General features: G+C 45.3%; 1 long non-coding RNA gene across 1 annotated transcript; it reads left to right on the top strand.

Moving 5' to 3' along the window:
• The first annotated feature begins 11,775 nt into the window (after positions 1-11,775).
• Positions 11,776-25,200, top strand: LOC147108730 (uncharacterized). The gene is made up of 2 exons (XR_015080637.1): positions 11,776-12,032; positions 23,968-25,200. It is a non-coding gene; the product is annotated as an uncharacterized LOC147108730 (long non-coding RNA).
• Positions 25,201-26,075: the final 875 nt, after the last annotated feature.

Consider the following 26,075-nt stretch of genomic DNA (forward strand, 5'->3'; position numbering starts at 1 on the left):
CTCAGAGGAGAGTGTTACCACTGAGCCACAGCTGACACCCGAAGACAGCTGTAGGAGACAAGTGGAGCAATAGTGGTAATTCTTGTGCACCATTGCACATTTGCGCACTTGCAACTTGGAGTCTGTCAGAGTTTCAATGTTTTTATTCATTCTGATCCTACAAGATTTATGATGCTAACAATCACAAACTGGAATTAAATACTTTTTGTGTTGGCCAATTTGGCTTCTGTTTTTGACTTTAAGTGAGGTCCAAGTACATAAGCCATCAAATCCTTCAAAACATGTCAGATTTTAACTTTGGCACATCTTAATCTTCTACGGTATTTATATTCATGATAACTCAAAAGCTTGTCTAGAGAATTAGCAACAAAGGTTAAGTAGTCCAGAAGGAAAAATGAATGCCAGGCACGTTTCGACTGTACCACTGTGATGCCCTTTATTTCTTACACTCTGCTCATTTATTCTTTCTAAAATAACTTGCAGAATGAATATAGAAAGCATAGTAATGTGGTGGTCGATTTATTTCTGCTGAAAACTGTACCAACTCTTCTTATTCATTACCCATAATAGCTACAGGAGAGAAAAAAAACTTCATCTCATTTGTTGGAGCTGAATTTCAATTAAGCCTCCAAAGATTAACAATTTTGTAACATGCCTAACTACCCACACACCAACATTGAATCAATGCCGAGCTCCTAAATTCTCCCCTGACATGATATTTGAAACAAATATTAAGTCCATATTTTTAGTAATAATTTTCATTGTGTGGTAGGCTGGACTAAATTTGACAAAAACTGACGTAACCAGTGAACTAAACTGGTTTGCAGCAAAACTGGCCAACGACTAACTGAGAACTAATTGTTTGATTTATGAATGCTCCATTAATTCCAGATATTTTTGCCTACATTCTCAAGCATGCTACCATCATCACCCAGGCCAGTGCCTTATGTGGTTACTGTCCTCTTTTATAAGGTCAATGCTAACCTTTATACAGACATCATCAATGTTCAGGCTTGTCTCCATTATTTTTCCCTCATTCAAGCCACCATTCACATGGTTGTAGCTATGTTCCCTGATATCATTGATACCACTTTTGAACTTTGTGGGGGTGATTTTTACTTCCCAATGGGAAACCGGTGGGAAGTGGGCAGGGAGAGGTCAGTGGCCATCTGGAGGAGTTGGTGGAGGACCTGTGCCAGTTTCCAGATTGCTCCTCATTAGCACGGTGGAGGTGAGCTGCAAGCTTAAAACAGCCTCCCATTGGCAGCTCGCTGATTAAGAGGTGGGAAATAAAACGCATCTGTGGTTTTGACAGGTCTGCAGCAGCTTAAAGAGGAGGTGCTTTTTTTCCTGGCAAAAGAAAGAAGCAATACTGCGGAGCTGCAGGAAGATATCTGTGCAAGCCTAAGTTCTAGCCTGGCTATTCTGAGCCAATCAACAAAATGTGATGGGGTAGTGTGGCAGGAAGTAAGCATCAATTTACAGGAAGTGTGTACTATATGCAAGGTATTTATGTACTGTATTATATATAAATAGTTAGATAATGGTCTATGTTAAAAAAAAAGGCATATCAGGCAATACAAAAGAATCAACATTCTTCACCTTTACATTGTTTAAAATGGATCCATATTCCAGGCTCAGTATTTGAATCAGGCAATCTCAAAAGAGTGAAGCTGCTTTGGTTTTACTATTGGCTCGCAGTGGGGCATCTCCACTCCACAAAAAACATCCATTTTATACCTCAAATAAAACTGCAATTAAATAAAACGGGAGGAGGTAAGGGTTCATTTGGCAGGCACTATGACAGTGGAAAGAATGGTAAAGTAATCAGCATGTGGCTGATTTGGATCTGATGTGAAACCTCTTACTGAGATGGGCCTTTGTTTAGCGTAGATCATCACAGAATTCAGCTGATTGAAAATTTGACACTGCAAAGTTCCCATCAGGTTTCTGCCCTGCCAAAGCAGTGAAAAAGCTTGAATCAAAGTCAGAAATTACATCCTCTGTGACTGTACTGCAGTACCCCTCCTCGTCCTCCTTGAACTCTGCTCCCTTTGACACGGTCAACCACTTCATCCTCCTCCAACACCTGATAACGCCCCGCTTTAACTCTCCACCACCTGTCCTGACATCTCCATTGCCTCTGGATGAGCTATAATTTCCTCTAGCTAAACATTGGTAAGACCAAAAGCCATTGTTTTCACGCTCCACCACAAACGCCACACCCTTGCCATCGATTCCATCCCCCTCCTTGGTCACTGTCTTAGGCTGAACCAGACGGTTCACAACCTCACCATCCTATTCACTCATGAGTTGAGTTTTGGACACCATATTCACTCGATCACAAAGACTGTCTACGTCTGTCTCTGTCCCTGCCTCAGCCCATCTGCTGCTGAAACCCTCATCCATACCATTGTTACCTCCAGACTTGATTATTCCAATGCTCTCCGAGCCGGCTTCCCATCCTTAAGGATCCGCGAACTTCAGCTCATCCAAAACTCTGCTGCCCAAATGTTATCCCACATTAGGTCCCGCTCACCCATTACATCTGTCCTTGCTTTCTACTTAACTTAAGTTTCTAATATAGCATCAGATCTGAATTCTATAAATCATTTATCCTCAATACCCTAATAATTATGGACTCTGAGTATGATATATACAAAGTAGAAATGAATCAGAACATTGTGAAATTGTGACTTCACAGCTCTTCTTGTGGTTGTTACTGATAAGATGTTCTGTTATTACAAAACTACCATGCATTTGATCACAAAATGTTAAGTTCCCAGTTGAAGAAGGGGGTGTCAGAGGAAAACCAGTAACTGTGTGTAGGAGATCACCTACTTGGTAAAATGTGTGGAAAATTAATTAAGAGTGTTACTGCAATGGAGTAATGAAACTCCTGCTTGTGTTTTGTATGAACTTATGGGGTTTCTTTGTGAATGAGCTGTACCAACATTCTGAAAACTTATTTATCACTAGCTGGAGGTTTAGGAGATAACTATGTGGAGGTTTTTGTTTGGAATAAACTACTGGATTTTTAAATAAAAAATTGTTTCTCCTTGCAATAACTTGAATTCATCCAATGAGGCATGAAAGAGCTCACTGTTAGACTGTGCTTATCTGATATAAGAACATAAGAACATAGGAAATAGGAGCAGGAGTAGGCCATTCAGCCCCTCGAGCCTGCTCCGCCATTCAATAAGATCATGGCTGATCTTCTACCTCATCTCCACTTTCCTGCACTATCCGCATATCCCTTGATTCCCTTAATATTCAAAAATCTATCGATCTCTATCTTGAATATACTCAACGACTGAGCCTCCACAGCTCTCTGGGGTAGAGAATTTCAAAGATTCACCACCCTCTGAGTGAAGAAATTTCTCCTCATCTCAGCCCTAAATGGCTGACCCCTTATTCTGAGACTGTGACCCCTGGTTCTAGACTCCCCAGCCAGGGGAAACATCCTCCCTGCATCTACCCTGTCAAGCCCTGTAAGAATTTTGTATGTTTCAATGAGATCACCCCTCATTCTTCTCAACTCTAGAGAATATAGGCCTAGTCTACTCAATCTCTCTTCATAGGGCAATACCCCCCATCCCAGGAATCGGTCTGGTGAACCTTTGTTGCACTCCCTCTATGGCAAGTATATCCTTCCTTAGGTAAGGAGACTAAAACTGTACACAATACTCCAGGTGTGGTCTCACCAGGGCCCTATATATCAGAAATTGTGGTGTATGTAACCTGTTCCACCTTAAGAGAACTTAAGCCTGTTCCACCTTAAGAGATGTACTACTTTCTCTGGCTGCTGTATACGTAATACCAGTGGTGACCACTGGTATATAAGCACTGTGTAGTAATATTGTATTTTAGTATAGTCCTGACCTCCAACCAGTAAAGACCTGTTGAACTTTAATCTTGTAGTCTGTGTTAGTAATTACAACTAGAACACACAGACTTAACAGTGGCGACGAGTCCGATTCTTACCCTGCGGCAGTTTATATCCACGGCGGCTTCGTCCACAGAATGGACGTCGAAGAGAGGCTTCCACCCTCATCACCCTGCTGGAAGGCACGGCGCGCGGCAGACATCGAGAAACCAGAGTGCAGAAGACATCCTGAACTCGAAGCCTCCATCAGCGGCTGTCAGCTATCTTCTTTCTTCCTCGGTGGTGGGCAAGCCGGGCAGCGACGCGACCAGAAAGTTGGCCGCGTTGGCTGTACAGACGGGGAGGGAAGACGGAGGAATAAGGGCGGTGAGATCGATCGCAACCGGAGATAAGGGCCGGGCCGCATTCGGGCCGAAAGGTGCAGCGCGGGGACATCGATCGCGGCTGGTGATAAGGGCCGGGCCGCATTCGGGCTAAAAAGGCGCAGCGTCTGGGGCAACTGAAGGCGCGAGAGCCGCGGTGAAGCGGAGACAGCGTCGGGGGACGGGTGAAGACCGCCAAGCGCGGGAAAACCGCCATTTTGTAGGCGGAGGACGAAGACAAGAGCGGGAAGCCGCCATCTTGGATAAAAATTAAAATAAATTAAATTGCAATGATGCCTAAACATGGGAACATTAATACCTTTGATTGCGACATCGAAGATTGGGCCATGTATGTAGAACGCATACAAAATTATTGTAAAGCAAATAAAATTCCAGATGAAGAGAAAGCACTAACATTATTAAACTTAATGGGTGCGAAGACATACGGGCAATTGAAACACCTTTTATCACCAGATGAACCGGCGGATAAGACGTTCGAGGAGATTGTTACTGTCCTGAAAAATCATCTAAACCCCACGCCGCTGATGCTAGCGGAACAATTTAAATTTTACAGCAGAAGGCAGCTGAAGGATGAAAGCAATGCTGAATATTTAATGGAATTGCGTAAGCTAGCAAAGTACTGTCAGTTTGGAACGAGACTGACAGAGGCGCTACGAGATAAATTTGTGTGTGGTTTATTAAAAGAAGATACACAAAAGCGACTGCTCGAGGAGAATGAGCTGACGCTTGAGAAAGCGGTCACTATGGCAGCAGCACACGAAGCCGCAGCGAGAGGCACGGCAGTAATGCAGCTACGGTCACCGGAACTCAGTATAAATAAATTGGGTTTGAGTACTGTAAAATATTATCATTGTGGAAAGACAACGCACGATCAGAACCAGTGTTGGTTTAAAAACCAAGAATGCAGAATGTGTGGCAGGCTTGGCCACATAGCTAAAGTATGCCGGTCAGGAAAGAGGACCAGCAACAAAAAGTCACCGCAAGGAAAATACATAAAGGTACACAAGGTGACAAAGAACAGTTCGACCGAACAGAAGTCAGATTCAGACGCTAGCAGTAATGAACTGGGTAGCTTAAGAGTACACAACGTTGGTAAGGATGCAGATCTCCAGACAATTTGGGTCACCCTTCAGATAGCAGGAGTCCAAGTAAAGATGGAATTGGACACTGGATCGGCATTGACGGTCATGAATAAGAAAGATTACAAAAGGTTATTCCAACATATTCCCTTACGGGATACGGAGATTATATTGAAAACATACACGGGGCAAAGAGTGTACCCCATCGGAAAGATAGAGGTAAAAGTGGTCCACAAGCGCGAAGAAAGTCAAGTAATGGACTTATATGTGCTACCTGAAGGAGGTCCACCACTACTGGGATGGGAGTGGATTAGGGAAATGAATATGGACTGGCATTCCTTGAAGGCACTAACGATAGATTCCGGGGAAACAGATGTCAAACCTAAACGATTGTCCAAAATATTGGATGATGCTAAAGAGGTGTTCCAGCAGGGACTGGGAACACTGAGAGGAATTACGGCAAACATCAAGATTGATGAACATGCACACCCAAAATTTTTTAAAGCCAGACCGGTACCCTATGCAAGACGACCTACTGTAGAAGCGGAACTGGAAGCGCTAGAACGTTCAGGTGTACTGTCTAAGGTAGATTGGAGTGAGTGGGCTACGCCCATTGTTCCCGTTATGAAACGTCCTTCGAGCAACAAGCCAGGAGAACCAGGGAAGGTTCGCATCTGTGGAGATTTCAAAATCACCGTTAATCCGGTGCTTCACACGGTGCAGTATCTGCTTCCGTGGATTGAGGATATTTTTGCTTCGTTGTCTGGCGGGAAACACTTCACCAAGATAGGCCTGGCGCAGGCGTACTTGCAGATGGAGGTTGAAGAAGAGTCACGCCAATACCTCACGGTCAACATGCATCGAGGTTTGTACCGGTACAATAGGCTGGTTTTTGGAGTGGCATCGGCTCCAGCAATTTGGCAGAGGGCCATGGAGCAGGTATTACAGGGAATTCCAGGCACACAATGTTACCTGGACGATATTCTGATTACATGTGATGGTGATGAAGAACACCTTGCAAACTTGGAACTGGTGCTCAACAGACTGAAAGAGTATGGACTTAGAGTTAATCGGCAGAAATGTGAGTTCTTCCAGAAGCGGATCTCGTACTGTGGTCATGTCATTGACCGGGAGGGGCTTCATAAGTCTCCTGACAAGATAGAGGCAGTTGTAAAGGCTCCCGCTCCGGATAATGTCTCTCAGTTGAGGTCGTTTCTAGGATTGATTAACTATTACCATAAATTTCTACCAAATCTATCCACGGTACTGCACCCGCTAAACGCTCTTTTACAGAAGGGGGTACCATGGGAATGGAGCGAAAACTGTAAGAAGGCATTTCGCAAAAGCAAAGAATTGATCACCTCAGAGGAAGTGTTGGCTCACTTCAACCCGACACTGCCTATTCGGTTGGCTTGTGATGCTTCTCCATATGGTATTGGGGCAGTACTCTCACACAAGTTGCCAAATGGCACGGAAAGACCAGTCGCGTTTGCATCCAGATCATTGACCTCCGCAGAGCGCAACTATGCGCAGATCGATAGGGAGGCTCTCAGCCTTGTATGGGGAGTGAAGAAGTTTAATCATTACCTGCAGGGCCAAAAATTCACACTTCTGACAGACCATCAGCCGTTGGTATCCATTTTTAACCCTAAGAAGGGTGTTTCAGTGATGACAGCACAGCGTCTCCAGAGGTGGTCCCTTTTCCTAGGGGCACATCAATATCAAATAGAATTCAAAGGTACGAAGCAGCATGGCAATGCTGATGGGCTGTCGCACCTGCCACTACCTGAAGAAGAAGAAACGACGAAAGTTGACCCTGTTGAGTTATTTCATTCGACCATCATCGAGTGTTTACCAGTCACCAGTGCAAGTATTGAAAGAGAAACCAGGAACGACCCGACATTGTCCAGAGTCTACGAGGTGACAGTGAAAGGATGGCCAACACGTGGTGATCCTCTGTTACCGGCATTCTCGGCAAGGCGAGACCAGCTGTCCGTCTGCCATGGTACTTTGATGTACGGGACAAGAGTGATTATTCCTCCCAAGTTAAGGGAAAGAGTTCTAAAAGAACTGCATGAAGGTCATCTGGGGGGAGTTAAGATGAAAAGTCTTGCTAGGGCTTATGTATGGTGGCCGGGTATTGACCAACAGATAGAGGAGCTGACGAAAAGCTGCACTGGGTGCCAAAAAGTGCAAAATGCACCTCCGATCGCACCACTACACCCATGGGAATGGCCTTCAGCCCCATGGCAACGCATACATATTGACTTTGCTGGTCCATTCATGGACTCCATGTTCCTAATTGCGGTGGACACACATTCCAAATGGCCAGAAGTGATCAAGATGAATACCACTACTTCAGAAAAGACAATTGCGGTGTTAAGAACAATATTCGCAAGGAACGGATTGCCAGAACAGATCTGTTCGGACAACGGACCACAGTTCGTGTCGGAAGAATTCCAAAAATTCTTAAAGAAGAATGGGGTGAAACATTATACCTCTGCCCCATATCATCCGGCGACAAACGGGTTGGCCGAGAGATTTGTCCAAACATTCAAAAAGGCAATAAAGGCCATGAACGATGATCAGATTCCGCTACAGCACAAGGTGGACAATTTCCTAATGGCATATCGAAACGCCGCTCATGCAGTGACTAACCAAAGTCCTGCCATGATGTTTTATAACAGGAGGTTGCGGTCCAGGTTGGACTTGTTAAAACCAAATGTGCGGAGGGAAGTGGAAAACAAACAGTTCCGGCATATTAATAACAAGACCACTCGAAGTTTCGATGTAGGACAACCAGTGTTGGCAAGGGCCTATGGAAATGAAAAATGGCAGTCCGGAACAATTCGGGCCAGACAGGGACCTCTAATGTACACAGTAGATATTGGTAACAATGTGATAAGGCGTCATGCGGATCGTAGAATCGAGAGCAAGGGTCGAACCCATGGTTGCGACAGAGACAACTGTGGAAGACGTTAATGAACCTGAAGCATCTACCTCGGCAGGAAATGTACCTGAGGATGATAACACCCAATGCATGGGAGACCAACTAGAGGAGTCACCTCAGCAACAGGAATCAGAGACCACTGAAAGGCGTTATCCAAACCGAATCAGAAGGCCTCCTGAGAGACTGAACCTTTGAACTGTTTATACCTGAAGTTATATATGTTATTATGTTATGTTAAATGGGGATATGACTGTTAAGCTAAAAAGGGAGCATTGTGGTGTATGTAACCTGTTCCACCTTAAGAGAACTTAAGCCTGTTCCACCTTAAGAGATGTACTACTTTCTCTGGCTGCTGTATACGTAATACCGGTGGTGACCACCGGTATATAAGCACTGTGTAGTAATATTGTATTTTAGTATAGTCCTGACCTCCAACCAGTAAAGACCTGTTGAACTTTAATCTTGTAGTCTGTGTTAGTAATTACAACTAGAACACACAGACTTAACAGAAATAACAACAGAAAATGCTGGAAATACTCAGCAGGCCAGGCAGCGTCCGTGGAGAGAGAAACAGAGTTAACGTTTCAGGTCTGGGACCCTTCATCAGAACTGGAAAAAGCTGGAGATGTAACAGATATTAAGCAGGTGCAGAGACAGAGGGGGGGGGGCGTTAGGAGGGGAGGAAGAAATAGAAAGAACATCCTGTACTTTTGTAAGAGGCAGGAAAGATAAAATGTTGCAAATGGGAATGGCAAAAATCATACTGCATGAAAAATGGGGGCAGGGATAATTATCTGAAATTGTTGAACTCAATGTTGAGTCCGGCAGTCTGCAAAGTGCCCAATCGAAAGATGAGGTGCTGTTCCTCGAGCTTACGTTGAGCTTCATTGGAACAATGCAATAGCCCGAGGACAGAGAGATCAGAGTGCCTAAACCCCCATTCACACTGACAAATGGGGCAGTAGACAAACAAACATATTTTAAAAGTCCTACTGCTCACTGGCCACCTGAACGCCATGTGACTCAATTTTCCAACATGCCTCAAAATGGTTAGCCAGCACTTCCAACCGAAACAGGAGAGAGGCTTATTAAAATACTTAAATGATGGTCCTACTCTATTTGTATGTACCAGTTGGCAGAGTGTGCTGTGCCCAGGAGAGCTGGACATAAAGCAGCCTAGCCAGTGATCTATGAAGGCTGCTTGAAAATGGCAACAAAAAAGCAGTGCCACTGTTTTATGTGGGGCGAGGTGGAGTGTGAGCAAATAATCTAGGCTGACACTTCAGTGCTGCACTGTCGGAGGTGCCGTCTTTCAGTTGAGATGTTAAACTGAGGCCACATCTGTCCTATCAGGCGGACATAAAAAAAATCTCTTGGCACTATTTGAAGAAGGACAGGGAGTTCTGTTGTCCTGTCCAACCAGCATTACTAAACAAACCCCCCCCCCAGATTTTCTGGTCATTTATCTTACTGTTGTTTCTGGGACTTTGCTGTGCACAAATTGGGTGTTGCATTTCCATGCATTACAACAGTGATTCTACTTCAAAAAGTAATTCATTGGTTGTGAAACACTTTCGCATGTCCTGAGGTCATGAAAGGGCTATATAAGTGCAAATTCCTTCCTAATAAAGGTTTAGATTAAATCATGGTTACATTTGATATTACATTTTAGTGGAGAGGTTGAATGATAAGCAGAGTATTGAATTGGGATAAATGGGAGTGTTGGAATTCATAAGTAGGAATTTAAATGCTGAATCACTACACTCGGGTTAAATTAGCTGGCAATATTCCAGCTTGTTTTCTAGATAAATTTGTATTCTCTAACCATTATAATTCAAGATTGTTAATTTTAATCAATATTATGCAGCAGTGCAGAGAATAAGGCGATTCATTAATCTGCATAGTACTTGGTACAGATTTATCTGGGTGGCTAGATTGATTTTTCCAACGAGTGATGGAGCCAATAGAGGGAGTCCTGAATTTGACATTGAGAAACTAGTTTTGAAATTAGTAATAAGCTCCTTTAAAATGCTTGTTTTCTGCTTTCCCACCTCAAGTTTTGCCCTGAGATATCCTCCCTCCTTTCCTCTCCACTGAGCAACTCCTCAACATTAGTGATTTCAACCTCCATCTAAGCTCCCTTTGCCCTCACTCTTTCTGAAATTTTCGTACCCATCTTTCTTCTGAATCCACACTTGGAAAAAGTCTCCATCAAGTTACTTACAACTGATTTAACTTTCAAACTTCCCAGGCTTTTGCCCTGCATTAGCCATGATAATTATCCAGCCATTGATTTGCTCAACAACTTCTTCACCTCCACCTTTGATGCCCTTGTAAAACCTTTAGGGGGAAAAATTCGGTTGCTTTGTGCCTCCCGTTAGTGCCCTAAGAGGAAATTCAGCAAGAGGTTAGCGGCGGCGGTAACCAGTAGCGCCCCGTGGCGCTGCACCGCCGGCGACGACATCATCGTCGTGCGCAGCGCCCCGCTCATGCCCCGGCCATGATCTTCAGGAGCGCCCCCTGCCTTACCGCCGGACACTATGTCCGACGGGGTCAGGGAGGGTTACCTGCAGCCAGGGAGGCGCTATTTAAAGGCGAGGTGCGGGGCGGCCATTTTTGTTGCTGGCTGCCTGCCAGCACCTGCCTCCACTCCCGTCCCCTTACCCGGCCCCCGTGGAGTGTGGCTGCGCTACATGAGACCGGCACTTCTCTTGAGTGCCGGGCTCTTTTGCCGGCACTCCCGATCCCCGAAGGCCCAGCTGGGCCCCGGGTTGCGCTGCGCAAGGTCCCTCCCCTTTAAGAAGGGGAGGAAGGCCTGCAATACCGCAGCACAACGTGCCGCAGCGCAGCGATATTCCCTCGCAGCGCTCCAAGAGGGAGGCAGGGTGCTTCCAGTAGCGTCCCGCTTCCCTCTTGGGGCGCTACCACTCAATTTCTGTCGCGGGGGTGCTAATTTTTCCGGGGTGCCCCCACTCAATTTTTAGCCCTTACTCTCTTCTATCCTGGCTGTTTCCCCCTGGTATGGCCTCCAGCTTTGCTATGTCAAGTCCAAAGAGTGCAGACTTGAGTGTATCTAGCCATCTATCACCAAATCTGGCTGGACCACATCAAGCGTGATTGATCCACCCTCTGTTCTGCTAAAACTGTCCACTACTCTAGGATCATCCTGAAGAGCAGAGATAGCGGCGGGATATAAAGAGCGCGACCGGAGGCCTGAGAGCACAGCGAGAGTGGGACCAGCGGCGGTGATATAAAGGGTGACGTAATAAAACTCACTATGCACTTGGTTTGAGCATAAAGCAAGGCTTTAATCAACTTATTTCTGAACATGGAAGTCTAGTTGTATCCACTAGCTCCCTTGTCTTTACACAATGTCCCTGGCAAGCTGGGGCCAATGCCCGAGTATTTATACTCCTTGGATGGCGCCACCAGCTGGCCGTCCAGTGTTATTTCATAGGTAGTTTCTAGATGATGAGATTTATGACAAAGGGCGCAACCGGAGGCCTGCGAGCACAGCGAGAGCGGGACCAGCAGTGAGAGCAGTGGAGATATAAAGAGCGCGACCGGAGGCCTGCGAGCACAGCGAGAACGGGACCAGCGGTGAGAGCAGTGGAGATATAAAGAGTGCGACCGGAGGCCTGAGAGCACAGCGAGAGCGGGACCAGCGGTGAGAGCAGTGGAGATATAAAGAGCGCGACCGGAGGCCTGCGAGCACAGCGAGAGCGGGACCAGCGGTGAGAGCAGTGGAGATATAAAGAGCGCGACCGGAGGCCTGCGAGCACAGCGAGAGTGGGACCAGCGGTGAGAGCAGTGGAGATATAAAGATTGCGACTGGAGGCCTGAGAGCACAGCGAGAGTGGGACCAGCGGTGAGAGCAGTGGAGATATAAAGAGCGCGACCGGAGGCCTGAGAGCACAGCGAGAGCGGGACCAGTGGTGAGAGCAGTGGAGATATAAAGAGCGCGAACGGAGGCCTGAGAGCACAGCGAGAACGGGACCAGCAGTGAGAGCAGTGGAGATATAAAGAGCGCGACCGGAGGCCTGAGAGCACAGCGAGAGTGGGACCAGCAGTGAGAGCAGTGGAGATATAAAGATTGCGACCGGAGGTGTGAGAGCACAGCGAGAGCGGGACCAGCGGTGAGAGCGGCGGTGAGAGCGGTGGGGAGAGAGAGAGCAAAAAAAAATCAAGGAGTGACATCACAGGACAACAGGAACTGTCTCTGCCTTCAGTCACTCTGGCTCAGAGTCATTGAGCTGGACTGTGAATTAGAGACACTCCAAAACATAAGGGAGGGGGAGGAATTTCTGGACAGTTGTATCCACAATACAGTCACACTCCAGAGGAAAGCACAGGTTCAGGAAGGGGATGGTGTGACTGTCAGGGAGCCAGGTAGCGGGAACTTAAGAGAGGCTGAGAAGGAGGTCCCGCAGACACTGGTCCTGTCCAACAGTTATGATGTACTCGCTACCAGTGAGGACAAGGAGAAAGGCTGCGGGGAGGACAGCCACAATGCAGACCAAGGCACCATGGCTCATAAGGCTGTCCAAGCGAGGGAAGAGCAGAATAGAAATGTGGTAGTGATAGGGGATTCTATAATTAGGGGGATAGATAGCATCCTCTGCAGCCAAGAACAAGAATCCCGAAGGGTGTGTTGCCTACCGGGTGCCAGGGTAAAGGATATCTCATGGCGGCTGGAGAAGAATTTTGAAAGGGAGGGGATAAATCCAGTTGTTGTGGTCCATGTTGGAACAAACGACATTGGTAGGAACAGGGAGGAGGTCCTGCTGAGGGAGTATCAGGAATTAGGAGCTAAATTAAAAAGCAGGTCCTCGAGGGTAATAATCTCTGGATTATTGTCCGAGCCACGTGCAAATTGGCATAGAAACAGTCAGATCAGGAGAATTAACACGTGGCTAAAGGGCTGGTGTGGGAAAGAGCAGTTCCTTTTCATGGGACACTGGCACAGTTCTGGGGCAGGAAGTGTAGTGTCCGAGGATAAATAATACTCAGACTGCAGGAGAACAATAAAACAGGTATTTACTGAACAGAGAGTAATTCAAGACTGAAGTACAGAAGCCTGCTATGGCTTTATATACAGGGGTGGTCACTGCCGGTACTGCAGTATAGAATCAGTTCTTCTCTTAAAGGTACATACACAACAATTCCTCCCCTTTTAGATAAACAGTACATAACATTCATTTAACAACTAAATAATAACTAATTACAATTACAATTTTCTCTGTACTATATACATCAACTGAAATAATCATTTATAAGTTCAGTCTTTGAGGAGGCTTCCTGATCCTGACTGGATAGTGCCTTTCTCGAGTATCCTGTTCTTGTGGCGGAGTTGATTCTGGCTCATTGTCATTGGTTGGTTCGTCAGCTTCCAATACCACTGCTTCTGAGGTAGACGCAATCTGTACTTCGGGTTGATTACCAGGTGCATCTGCTCATGGTATGGGTTTGGCTTGTTCCTGTGACTCTAGAATCTGGTCAGCATGGCGTCTCACGGTGCTCTCTCCAACGTCCACTGTGTACATTAGTGGTCCCTGCTGTGTGCATATCGTTCCTGGCTGCCATTTTTCTGTTCGGTAGTCGCGGGCCAAGACTGGTTGCCCTATCTTGAAGCTCCTGGTTGGCTTCTCATTTATGTGCTGGAATTGCTTATCCTCAACATCTCGTCTTATGTTTGGTTTGAGCAAATCCAGGCGACATCTTAGCCTTCGGTTGAAGAACATTATGGCTGGAGTTTGGTTGGTGACTGCATGTGTCGCAAACAAGAAATTATCCACCTTGTGTTGTAGTGGTATGTCGTCATTATGCATTGCCTTTATTGCCTTTTTAAAGGTCTGAACAAACCTCTCAGCCAATCCATTTGTGGCTGGATGATATGGGGCAGATGTGTAATGTTTCACCCCATTATTCCTCAAAAACCTCCAGAAATCCTCAGACACAAACTGTGGCCCATTGTCGGAGCAAATCTGTTCTGGCAAGCCATTCCTGGCGAAGATGGTCCGTAGGACTGCAATAGTTTTCTCCGTGGTGGTGGAGGACATTTTGATGACCTCTGGCCATTTTGAATGGGCGTCCACAGTGATTAGGAACATTGAGTCCATAAATGGACCAGCAAAATCAATGTGTACCCATTGCCATGGAGGTGAGGGCCACTCCCATGGATGTAGCGAGGCCTGTGGTGGAGCGTTTTGGACCTTCTGGCATCCTGTGCATCTCTTGGTCATATCCTCGATTTCTTTATCGATTCCCGGCCACCACACAAACGCCCTGGCTAGGCTCTTCATTTTTACCCCTCCCAGATGACCCTCATGAAGCTCATTGAGCACTATATCTCTCAACTTGGGTGGAATTACCACTCGGGATCCACACATCAAGGTCCCCCGGCACACTGACAGCTGTTCTCTCCTTGGCAAAAATGCTGGCAACAGTGAGTCGCCATGTGCTGGCCATCCCTTCACCGTCAAATCATAGACCCGAGAGAGTGTCGGGTCATTTCGGGTTTCCTTCTCTATACTTGAGTTTGTAACAGGTAGACATTCGACTATGGTCGCATGGAATATCTCAACAGGGTCCACTGCAGGTGCTTCCTCTACCGTAGGCGCGACAGCCCATCAGCGTTTCCATGCTGTTTTGTACCCTTGTACTCTATGTCGTACTGATGTGCCCCTAGAAAAAGTGACCATCTTTGCAGCCATTGCGCCGTCATCACCGGAACGCCCTTCTTTGGGTTAAAAATGGAGACCAGGGGCTGATGATCAGTCAGTAGGGTGAATTTCTGCCCGTGCAGATAGTGATTGAACTTCTTCACCCCCCACACCAGGCTGAGGGCCTCCCTGTCAAGCTGGGCGTAGTTACGCTCGGATGAGGTTAACGAGCGCGACGCAAAGGCTATTGGCCTCTCTGAACCGTCAAGGAATTTGTGTGACAGCACCACTCCGATGCCGTAGGGAGACGCATCACATGCTAACTGAATCGGTAGTGTTGGATTGTAATGGGCCAATGCTTCTTTTGAACTGATTAGGCATTTACATTTCTGAAAGGCACGCTTACACTCATCACTCCATTTCCATGTTACTCCAGTTTGCAGTAGGGCGTTCAGTGGGTGCAGAATTGTAGATAAGTTCGGCAAGAACTTATGGTAGTAGTTCACCAACCCGAGGAACGACCTCAGTTGCGACACATTTTCCGGTGCTGGAGCCTTGACTACAGCCTCAATCTTGTCCGGCGACTTATGCAACCCTTCCTCATCAATCATGTGGCCACAATACGAGATTTGTCTCCTGAAGAACTCGCATTTGGGGCGGTTGGCTCGTAGCCCATATTCCTGTAATCTCGTGAGCACCTGCTCTAGGTTGGCAAGGTGTTCACTGTCATTTTCGCCCGTAACCAGGATATCGTCCAAATAACACTGGGTCCCCAGGATCCCTTGCAGGACTTGTTCCATCACCCTCTGCCAAATAGCCGGGGCTGATGCTACCCCGAATACCAGTCGATTGTACTGGTAAAGGCCTTTGTGAGTGTTTATCGTGAGGTATTTCCTAGATGCTTCTTCCACCTCCATTTGTAGATACGCTTGGGCCAGATCAATCTTTGTAAAGCGTTTCCCTCCAGATAGTGAGGCGAAAATATCTTCTATCCGTGGAAGTGGATATTGTACTGTGTGCAGGACTGGGTTCACAGTTACCTTGAAGTCCCCACAGAGGCGAACCTTCTTCGGTTCCCCAGGTGTGCTGCTCAATGATTTCTTCATTACAGGAACGATGGGTGTGGCCCACTTGCTCCAGTCCACCTTGGACAGCACACCCGAACGCTCCAGACTCTCCAGCTCTGCTTCAACGGCTGGGCGGATCGCGTAAGGTACCGGTCTGGCCTTAAAAATTTTTGGGTTTGCGTTATCTTCGATTTTTATCATTGCCGTTACTCCTTTTAGAGTCCCAAGTCCTTGTTGGAACACCTCTTTCGCGTCAGTTAGAATTTTTGACAGTCGTCCAGGTGTGACGTCATCATCCTTTTTATCAGTCACAGTTAGCGCCTGAATGGAATGCCAATCCAATTGTATTTTTCGGATCCATTCACATCCCAATAGTGGTGGTCCTCCATCCGATAGTATATATAGTTACAGTTTCTGTGTTTCCTTGCCGTTGTATTCAACTGGCACCCTTATTTTTCCTCTGGGGTAGACTTTTTGCCCCGTGTATGTCTTCAATACAATGGACGTGTCCTTCAAGGGTATGTGTGAGAATAGCCGCTCATAGTCTCGTCGATTCATGACAGTTAGGGCTGATCCTGTATCCAATTCCATCTTTACTTGGGACCCTGCTATCATGAGGGTGACCCAAATGGTTTGGTGATCCTCCTTTGCGATCACGTTGTGTAACTTTAGACAACTTAGTCTCCTGCTCCCGGAGTCATTATCACTCTCCTGATCTTCCGAACTACTGTCTGTCATTGTTTTTTTACTCTCTTGTACTTTTACTTAGTACTTCTTGTAGTGTTGGTTTTCTTTCCCGACCTGCAGACTCTTGCTATATGTCCCATTTTCCCACATTGCCTGCACACTTTGTCCTTAAACCAGCAGTCCTTCTGATCATGGGTTGTTCTGCCACAGCAATAGCACTTTTCTGCTCCATACGCCATTTCGTTAGCGCTGTATTCTTGTGGTTTCTGTTGTATTTCCGCAGCTCCCCGTGCTGCTGCTTCGTAGGATACTGCCACGCTGAAAGCCTGTTCTAGCGTCAGGTCCTTTTCTGAAAGTAGTCGTTTCTGGGTTCCTTCACTCTGGAGCCCACAGACAAACTTATCCCGTAAGGTGTCTGCCAGTCCTGCTCCGAACTGGCAGTGCTTCGATAACTTGCGCAGTTCCGTAAGATAGTCAGCATTGTTCTCATCTTTGTGCTGGTTTCTTTTATGGAACTTGAATCTTTCTGCTATCAGCAGTGGTGTAGGGTTTAGGTGTTCCTGTAAGATATTAACAATCTCTTCAAAACTTTTCTCCATTGGTTTAGCTGGGGTAATTAAATTCCGCAATAGGCCGTACGTTCTCGCGCCCATCAAATTTAATAATACCGACGCCTTCTTTCCATTGGCCACCTCATTGGCATTGCAGTACACTTCAATTCTTTCCACATACGTGGTCCAGTCTTCTACCTCGTTGTCGAAAGCAGTGATACTGCCACTCTTCGGCATCTTGGGTGATTTAAAATGGCGTCTCTCGCGCTTTTTCTTCTTCCCCAATGTAATAAAATGGCGCCTCCCGCGCTTTTCCTTCTTCCCCTTGCTGCCACGCTGCTCCTAGCATTCTACAGGGTAATGGCAGCGACCCGCGGCTTCGGCGCGTCTCACTTTTCCTTCCCCGCGTTCTATCCTCTCCATGCTGCCCTGGTCTTGAGCACCGACCGCGCCCTGTGCGCTCCACCCTCTCTCTCTCTCTACCTCCCGATGACGCTGCATGGCCCCTTTGCAGAGCCGCTCAATCGAGCCCGAGCCCGCCGCAGTCCAGAAGGGTCAGCGCACTACCTGCTACCAGCACGACTTGCTGGAACACCTCAACTGGGGAGCCAGGCTCGGCTCTCCACAGCCTCCCCTGCAACTCTCCGATGGATCCCTGGGCGGTTGCCCGCGGTCGACGCCCGCCGTTCTGACTTCGACCTCCAAGAAGCTTCTCTTCAGGGAAAAGATCCCCGTGAGGTGATGCAGTACTTCAGGTGAGTTCAAACCTGCCCGTCGCCAGTGTAGTGTCCGAGGATCAATAATACTCAGACTGCAGGAGAACAATAAAACAGGTATTTACTGAACAGAAAGTAATTCAAGACTGAAGTACAGAAGCCTGCTATGGCTTTATATACAGGGGTGGTCACTGCCGGTACTGCAGTATAGAATCAGTTCTTCTCTTAAAGGTACATACACAACAGGAAGGAGCTGTACCGGTGGGACGGGCTCCACCTGAACCGGAATGGGACCCGTGTCCTAGCGGAAAGGGTAAATGGGGAGGTGGCAAAGACTTTAAACTAGTAAGACGGGGAGAGAGATCTACAAGAAATGAAACCAGCCTAAAAATAAACAAAACAGGAAAGAAGAGCATAGTAAAGAATAAAGTAAGGGAGGACATTGATGTTTAGGGAGTTTAGAACAGGAGTTTAACAAGATGGTTAAAAATAAAGTAAGAGGAACTGCTATTAAAAATGAGTTAAACTATCTGTACAGCAATGCACACAGTGTTTGTAATAAAACAGGGGAGCTGGAAGCAATCATGTGTTGTGAGGAACCAGACATAGTGGAGATTACTGAGACATGGGGCTGGATTTTGCCAATGGGGAGATTTTGGAGGCGGGACTCCCACTTGTCAGGTTTCAGTCCCGCCTCCATCAGTGTTTGGCCGACCCACGCTATTTTCCCTTGATTGAACTAGTTATGCCTGCACAGCGGGCTTAGCAGGCCAATTAAGGGTAAGTCAGTTACAGTGAATGTCAACGTATGATGTTTCATCTGTCAAATTGTCATCGTTTGACAGCTCTGTGAAGCTGTCAAACACTGACATTCTCTGTAGTTTGATGAGTTCTTGAATTCAAGACCTCATCAAACCTTTCTTTTGCAGAAATGAGATGGTTGTTGCATTGGAGAATGCAACGGCCATCTGTCATCTCTGCCGCGGAGGTGCCTTCGGGAAGCCCGCACTTGTGTGGGCAAAATGGGGATAAACCTCAACAGGCAGGTAAGTGGCACTAATCCCCTTCCCACCTCCAAGGAGACAGGACCTGGCGCGGGTCAGCTACCCGCCTCCTGGCAAGGTGGCACGGGGGTGGGTTGGGCAACCACCCCCAAATTCTGCCATTTTCCTGGCAGTCCCACCTCCATACCTGTCTCCCCAGGGTTGGCAAGATTGTGCCCATTGCTACAGAAAAATCAGGACTGGGAATTAAACATTGACGGGTATAACATATTTAGAAAAGATAGAGAAGGAAAAGGGGGAGTTGGAGTAGCTGTACTTTTTAGGGATAACATAATAGCAGTAGAAAAAAATTACGCAGCTATCAGCAAGGCAGAAATAAAATCCATGTGGATAGAGATAAAAGATAATAAAGGATCAAACACACTAATAGGGGTAGTCTACAGACCACCTAATTGTGGAAGGGAGGTGGAGGAAGAAATATGCAAACTATTTAGGGAAATGAGTAAAAAGCATAGAATAATAATCATGGGGGATTTCAAGTACCTTGTTATTAATTGGACAGAAGAGGTAGGTAAAGGGGATAAGGGAATGGAGTTCCCACAATGTGTGCAGGACTCCTTTCTAACCCAATATGTAGAAAGCTCAACAAGGGAGGATTCACTATTGGATCTAGTAATGGGGAATGAACCAGAGCAGATAAGAGAAGAAAAAGTAAGGGAACATCTAGGCAATAGTAACCATAATATAATACTCTTTAAGATAATAATTAAGAAGGACATAAGTATGATGAAGAAAAGCTGATTTTGAGGGGCCGAGAATAGAATGTGGGAAAATAAAATGGACAACAATATTGGCAAAAAATGACATAGAGCACCAATGGGAATGATTTAAAATGGTGTACAACAGAGTCCAGGAAAAATATATTCCACTAAAAAACAAGAACAAACTAAACACTAATAAGACACCATGGATGAATAAAACCATAAGGGAAAAATTGAGGGTAAGGAAAGAGGCATACATTAAGTACATGGACAGCAGGGGAGAACATGATAAGGGAGAATATGAAGAGATTAGGAGAGAAGTCAAAAAACAGTTAGGAAAGCAAAGAGGAACTATGAAATTAAATTATCAAGGAATATAAAACAAAGTAGTAAAATATTTTACAGGCACATAAATAAAAAAAGGAAGGTTTGGATGGGATTGGGCCACTAAGGGTAATACCGGATCATACCACAGGTAGCGATAGAGAGATGGCAGAAATATTAAATAATTACTTTGCTTCAGTATTTACCAGGGAGCTAGAACACGTGGACATGACATCGGATGATGAGATTAGTAATGAGATAAGTGCATTTAAAACAAAAAGAGGAGATATATTAAATAAACTAATCAAACTCAAAGAGGATAAAACCCCTGGTCCGGATGGATTACATCCGCGCATTTTAAAAGAATCTAGGGAAGAGATAGCAGAGGCATTACACATATTTAATAATTCGTTAGAACAAGTTGTAGTGCCAGAGGACTGGTGGCTAGCTAACATAATACCTATATTTAAGAAGGGAGATAGAACATGTCCAGGAAACTATAGACCAGTCAGCTTAACATGGGTGGTAGAAAAAATAATGTAATCCCTACTAAAGGAGAAAATAGAAGAACATCTAGAATTCAAAAATATAATAATGAATAGTCAGCATGGATTTCAAAAGGGAAAGTCTTGCTTGACCAACCTCATTGAATTTTTTGAAGAGGCAACAGAGAGAGTAGACAAGAGTAATGTACTAGACTTCATCTAGAGCCATCCTTTGTTTCTTAACCTGTCCCATTACCATCTCCTTTTGCCTTGAATATCTCTCAATGTCTCTTAATCTCTCCTGCCTTCTATCCTATCACAGGCCTTTCCTTTTGTTCTTTCATCCCCTCCCCCATTTCCCAGCCTCTACACTTGCTTAAAAATCTGTTCAATTTCCTGCTTTTTTCCAGTTCTGACGAAAGGTCATCGACCTGAAACGTTAACTCTGTTTCTCTCTTCACAGATGCTGCCTGACCTGCTGAGTTTCTCCAGCATTTTCTGTTTTTATTTCAGATTTCCAGCATCTGCAGTATTTTCTTTTTGTATGAATGTAGTAGATGTAATTTATCAATATTTTCAAAGGTCTTTGATAAGGTACCACATAATAGAGTAATGAATAAGATCAGAGAATGAGGAGTCAGGGGACAAGTAGCTGGCTCCAAGACAGAAAGCAGAGAGTAGGGGTAAAGGGTAGCTATTCAGAGTGGTAGAAGGTGGGAAGTAGTGTTCCACAAGGATCAGTGCTAGGACCACAATTTATATTAATGATTTAGACTTTGGAATCAAAAACACAATTTCTAAATTTGCAGATGACACCAAATTGGGGGGCTAGTCAATACTGAGGAGGACTGCAACAAATGACAGGAAGACATTAATAAACTTGAAGAATGTGCATATAATTGGCAAATGAATTTCAACACAGATAAATGTGAGGTATTACATTTTGGTAGGAAGAATAGGGAGGTCACCTATTACTTGGCAGGTGTGAGTTTGGGTGGGGTAGAGGAGCAAAGGGATCTCATAAGAACATAAGAAATAAAAACAGAAAATGCTGGAAATACTCAGCAGGTCAGGCAGCATCTGTGGAGAGAGAAACAGAGTTAACGTTTCAGGTCGATGACCCTTTGTCAGAACTGGAAAAAGCTGGAGATGGAACAGGTTTTTAAGCAAGTGCAGGGGCAGGGAAAAGGGGAAGGGGAGAAAAGAACAAAAGGGAAGGTCTGTGATAGGATGGAAGGCAGGAGCAATTAAGAGACATTAAGAGAGATTAAGAAATGATGCAAGGCAAAAGGAGATGGTAATGGGACAAGTTAAGAAACAAAAGATGTCTCTAGATGAAGTGTAAATGGCATTGGCAGAATGAAAGACAGCTGCCATGTGGGAGAGAGAAAAAAAAATAAATGGAAAAAAAATGATAGGGGCCGTGGTTATGGCCTGAAATTGTTGAACTCTATGTTGAGTCCAGAAGGCTGTAAAGTGCCTAATCGAAAGATGAGGTGCTGTTCCTCGAGCTTACATTGAGCTTCATTGGAACAGTGCAATAGGCCAAGGACGGTGAGGTCAGAGTGGGAGTGGAGCGGAGAATTGAAGTGACAGGTGACCGAAAGCTCGGGGTCACCCTTACGGACTGAATGGAGGTGTTCTGCAAAGCAGTCACCCAATCTGCATTTGGGTCTCCCCAATGTAGAGGAGACTGCATCGTGAGCAGTGAATACAGTATACTAATTTGCAAGAAGTACAAGTAAATTGCTGTTTCACCTGGAAGGAGTGTTTGGGGCCCTGGACAGTGGGAAGGGAGGAGGTAAGAACATAAGAAATAGGAGCAGGAGTAGGCCATTTGGCCCCTCAAGCCTGCTCCGCCATTCAATAAGATCATGACTGATCTTCTACCTCATCTCCACTTTCCTGCACTATCCCCGTGTCCCTTGATTCCCTTAATATCCAAAAATCTATCGATCTCTGCCTTGAATATACTCAACAACTGAGCCTCCACAGCCCTCTGGGGTAGAGAATTCCAAATCCAAGCCCATCTCTTCCACAACTCCGTCTAAATCACTCCAATTAAGTTTATACCCTACCACAGCAACAAAACTGCCCTAACCAAAGTAACAAACAGCATTCTGTGACTATAACCATGGTGCATTATCCCTCCTCAACATCTCTGCAGCCTTTGACACAGTCCACCACACCATCCTGCTCCAGTGCTTCTCCTTCATTGTCCAGCTCAGTGGGATTTCCCTTGCTTGCCTCCAATCTTACCTATCCAATCATAGCTAGAGCATCTCCAGCAATGTCTTCTCTTTCCGTCCCCATACTCTTACCTCTGGAGACCCCAAGGAGCTCTCCTTGCCACCCTCCTCTTACTCATCTACATGCTGCCACTGGACGACATTACTGAAAGACATGGGATCAGCTTCCACATGAATGCTGATAACACCGAGTTCTACCTCTCTACTATGTCTCTCGACCTCTGCACTGCCTCTGCACTGCCTCTGTTTTGTCTGATTGCTTGTCTGATGTCCAGTCTTGGATAAACTGCAATTTCCTTTGGCCATTGTCCTTGGCCCCTGCCATAAATCTGTACTCTTGCCACCTCCTCTGCCCCCCATCCCTTCCTTCTCCACCTCCTCACCCCCTCCCATTTGGAGCCTGCGCCATGCTCTGGACTTTCCTCTCTAAAACAATCCACCCCTCCACCTCCCTCTCCTCCTTTAAGATCCTCCTTAAAGTCCATTTTTAAAACCAAGATTTTGGTCACCCCTCCTTATAACTTTGGCCCGGCTTCATTTTTTATGATTATGACTCTGTGAAGCAAGTTGAGATATTTTTCTACATTAAAGGTGCTTTATAAAGTTGTTGTTAATGACTCAGTGTTGCTCCCCACTATTTTCCAGATCTCCTGCAGGCAAGCCCTGACATTGTATTTCCTGTCATTTGTGCCATAGTAACACTAAATGCCAGGGACTCCTGTAGGTCCCGAGCATCCAGCATTGCTATGGCAGCAGAAGTGTTGCTTTCAAATTTTTTATCCGGCAGAAGGCCTGTCCAATTAAACAATCTATGATCGATGGCACAGGGCAGGGGTGAGGAGGGGGATTTAAATATTGATTAATATTTTAATACTTTCACCAGTAGCTCAGAGGCTGCTGGCCCCACTCTGGCTGGACTCCCTATGGATACTTGGGAGCTCACTGTCAACGAGTTAATGACTGCAAGGCTGGAAGATTGGTCCAGGTAAGGGGCACATCTTTGTGGCAGGAGGAAGTCTTGATAGACCTGAGATGCACGATCTTTAAATGTGGAAAATCTAAGCCACGCTGTTCAATTTAAGGTTGTAAAAGAGAGGAAGATCTTTAAAGCCCAAATCAAATTATCAGGCTGGCCCTTGAAAAGATTTCCTTTCTCTCTCTAGCCCCTTCTTCCAAAATCCATTTTTGTGGAAGTGAAGAGAAAAAGGCTGAAGAACAACCAATCTGCAGCTACTCTGAGATCACACAGAAAACAACAAAAAACCTCTATCCAGCTTCTTATCAATCACTGTGGAATTCAGGGCTTTTGCTTTGTCTGTGCATGCTGTTGATGTGCTATTTAATTTCTTATTACCTGGCCTTTCTTGACCTGTTTGGCTATTAGTCTCCATGTCCTACAGATTGGGAGCTGATTTCCTGAGTACACGCTGCTGGTGGGCGAGCTTCCCTGCTGGCAGGCGCTACTTTGAAAATCGGCCCTTACCTTTGAGCACTTCTGCCATTTCAAGAAATATTTCTTGCAGTCTTAACAGCTGCTTTCTGTGGCATTTGCAGTATTACAGTTCTTTAATATTAATCTTTAAAATCTATGTAAACTTTGTTATTCATGTAATTCATGGAACCTGCTGTCCACTGCTGCCCATCATAATGCCCTGCCAGCAATAAAAAGAAAAACAGTAAGTTGAAAATGAGAAATAATTCCTAAATTTGTGTACATTTTAAAACAATACACCTTGAAGTATGTTCCAAGGCAGTAAAATGGACCTTCACTATCTTCAGTCATCTCAGCTCCTCGATGTATTGCACAGCAGAATGTGTATTATATTGTGTCAACAATTTTGGTACATTTCTGCATTGCTATTCAAAGGTTTACAAAGTATAAATAGCTGATCATCATAGTCTATATTTGCACTTGGGAGATGTGATCTAGATCTCTTTAGCTGTATTTCATTCATGATTTGCACTTGTTTAAATGTAAGATCCATTTCACTTTTTCATATATTGCTTGCCCAACGCAATTTTAATTTTCATCAACATTTGAACTTGGAGACGTTGAGCAGGGTGTTCTTTGGTTAACAGAAGTTTGGCTTTGGACACACAACCTAGTGCAATAAAAAATAATTTCACCAAGCTTACTATGATTAATTATCTTTGTTCTGAAGGATGTAGGCTTTTGTTCAATCATGTGCAATGCAAAACATTGAATTTTCTTAACGTTTTAATGCAGCCAAGAGAATTATAGTACAATGTGCTGCATTAACATTCATCTGTGAGAAAAACAGGCTGGTTGTATTTTAAAGCTGTAAATGGAAGCATAATTTTTCTTCATCATCTGTACTGACAATGTAATGCAATGACTTCTTAAATGCGAACAATGATAGATAATTGTGTAATAAGCTGTCTGGCATTTATCAATGTTCCTTTTGTACTTATTTTTCTTACCTTGGTTACTATAGCATCTGACATTTGGGTCAGCTCAGACAATTGCAATAAGCTTGTACCTTAATGATCGATGGGCCCTTCCTGCGTTAATGACCAACCAATTTGTTTTCTGTTTTGTCCAGTAAAGGACCAACACAGAATTTTTCATTACCCACTGGTCTGGGCTCCATACTAGAACATAAGAACATAAGAAATAGCAGCAGGAGTAGACCAATCGGCCCCTCGAGCCTGCTCCACCATTCAATACGATCATGGCTGATCTGATCCTAACCTCAAATCTTCTATCACTCTGCATCCACCCGAACCCATGTGATCTCCCGGGAGAGGCGAAAAACCAGATAAAGACCCAATGGCCAATTTGGGAGAAAAAAATCTGGGAAATTCCTCTCCGACCCATCTAGGCGATCGAAATTCTTCCAGGAGATCACTCTGTCCCTATATTTTCTACAATACTTACCTTCTGTAAAGGCGATCTCCACCCCAGCCAGGAACAGGAATAAAACCATCTTCTGAAATCTAACACAGAATTAGAACACAGTAGGAGCAGAACCAGGCTACACGGCCCCTGGGCCCACTCCACTACCCACAGGGCCATGACCATTCCGAACCTAGACTCATGTCCAATTTCCTGCCCGCTCCCCGTAACCCTTAATTCCCTTTACTTCTAGGAAACTATCTATTTCTGTTTTAAATGTATTTAATGATGTAGCTTCCACAGCTTTCTGGGGCAGCAAATTCCACAAACCTACCACCCTCTGAGTGAAGAAGTTTCTCCTCATCTCAGTTTTGAAAGAGCAGCCCCTTATTTTAAGATTATGCCCCCTAGTTC

This window comes from Somniosus microcephalus, chromosome 13 (genome assembly GCF_052327205.1).
Source record: "Somniosus microcephalus isolate GS21.2 chromosome 13, FLI_Smic_1.0, whole genome shotgun sequence".
In the NCBI taxonomy this organism is placed as follows: domain Eukaryota; kingdom Metazoa; phylum Chordata; class Chondrichthyes; order Squaliformes; family Somniosidae; genus Somniosus; species Somniosus microcephalus.